This window comes from Herpailurus yagouaroundi, unplaced genomic scaffold (assembly GCF_014898765.1).
Source record: "Herpailurus yagouaroundi ecotype Mexico unplaced genomic scaffold, PumYag 28, whole genome shotgun sequence".
In the NCBI taxonomy this organism is placed as follows: domain Eukaryota; kingdom Metazoa; phylum Chordata; class Mammalia; order Carnivora; family Felidae; genus Herpailurus; species Herpailurus yagouaroundi.
Window position 1 is genome coordinate 56,254,460 of NW_024412376.1, and position 2,061 is coordinate 56,256,520.

The 2,061-nt window shown below is 35.6% G+C and overlaps 1 pseudogene; it reads right to left on the reverse strand.

Moving 5' to 3' along the window:
• The window catches only part of LOC121029675 (60S ribosomal protein L19-like), an 18,905-nt pseudogene extending 17,803 nt beyond the window's left edge, over nt 1-1,102 (reverse strand).
• Between the last annotated feature and the right edge of the window lie 959 nt (nt 1,103-2,061).

Genomic DNA, 2,061 nt, shown 5'->3' on the forward strand with positions numbered 1-2,061 from the left:
AAAAAAAAAAAAAAAAAAAAAAAAAAAAAGACCCATCTATTTGCTATCTACAAGAGATTCATTTTAGACCTGAGGACACCCTTAGATTGAAAGTGAGAGGATGGAGGACTATCTATCATGCTACTGGAAGTCGGAAGAAAGCTGGAGTAGCCATACTTATGTCAAACTAGAATTTAAATTAAAGGCTGTAACAAGAGATGAAGAAGGGCATTATATAATAATTATAAGGTCTATCCATCAGGAAGTGCTAGCATTTATAAATGTCTATGCACCGAATACGAGACCCCCCAAATATACAAAACAATTAATCACAAGCATAAGCAACCTTATTGATAAGAATGTGGTAACTGCAGGAGATTTTAATACTCCACTTACAACAATGGACAGATCATCTAGGCAGAAAATCAATAAAGAAACAAGGGCCTTGAATGATACATTGGATCAGATGGACTTGACAGATATATTTAGAACTCTGCATCTCAAAGCAACAGAATATACTTTCTTCTAGAGTGTACATGGAACATTGTCCAAGATAGATCACATACTGGGTCACAAAACAGCCCTTAATAAGTATAAAAGAACTGAAATCATACCATGCACACTTTCAGACCATAATGCTAGGAAACTTGAATTCCACCACAGGAAAAAGTCTGGAAAACTTCCAAAAGCATGGAGGTTAAAGAACACCCTACTTGTGCTCGCTTCGGCAGCACATATACTAAAGAACACCCTACTAAGGAATGAATGGGTCAACCAGGCAATTAGAGAAGAAATTTAAAAATATATGGAAACAAATGAAAATGAAAATACAACAATCCAAACACTTTGGGAAGCAGTGAAGGCAGTCCTGAGAGGAAAATACATTGCAATCCAGGCCTATCTCAAGAAACAAGAAAAATCCCAAATACAAAATCTAACAGCACACCTAAAGGAAGTAGAAGCAGAACAGCAAAGATACCCCAAACCCAGAAGAAGAAGAGAAATAGTAAAGATCAGAGCAGAAATAAGTAATATAAAATCTAAAAAAACAGCAGAGCATATCAATGAAATAAAGAGTTGGTTTTTTGAAAAAATAAACAAAATTGATAAACCTCTAGCCAGGCTTCTCAAAAAGAAAAGGGAGAAGACCCAAATAGATAAAATAATGAATTAAAATGGAATCATTACAAACAACCCCTCAGAAAAACAAGCAATTATCAGGGAATACTATGAAAAATTATATGCCAACAAACTGGACAGCCTGGAAAAATGGACAAATTCCTAAGCACCCACACACTTCCAAAATTCAAACAGGAAGAAATAGAAAATTTGAATAGACCCATAAGCACTGAAGAAATTGAATCAGTTAATCAAAAATCTCCCAACAAATAAGAGTCCAGGACCAGACAGCTCCCCTGGGGAATTCTACCAGACATTTAAAGCAGAGATAATACTTATCCTTCTCAAGCTGTTCCAAAAAATAGAAAGGGAAGGAAAACTTGCAGACTCATTCTATGAAGCCAGCATTACTTTGATTCCCAAACCAAAGACCCAGCAAAAAAAGAGAACTACAGGCAAATATCCGTGATGAATATGGATGCAAAAATTCTCAACAAGATACTAGCAACTAAAATTCAACAGCATATAAAAAGAAATATTCACCATGATCAAGTAGGATTCATTACTCGGCTGCAGGGCTGGTTACATATTTGCAAATCAACCAATGCGATACATCACATTAATAAAAGAAAAGATAAGAACCATATGATCCTGTCAATCGATGCAGAAAAAGCTTTTGACAAAATTCAGCATCCTTTCTTAATAAAGACCTTCGACAGAGTCTGGATAGAAGGAACATACTTAACATCATAAAAGCCATTTATGAAAAGCCTACAGCTAATATCAACCTCAAAGGGAAAAAAACTGAGAGTTTTTCCGCTGAGATCAGGAACACAACAGGGATGTCCACTCTCACCGCTATTGTTTAACATAGTGTTGGAAGTGCAAGCATCAGCAATCAGACAACAAAAGGAAATAAAAGGCATCAAAATTCGCAAAGATGAAGTCAAGCTTTCACTTTTT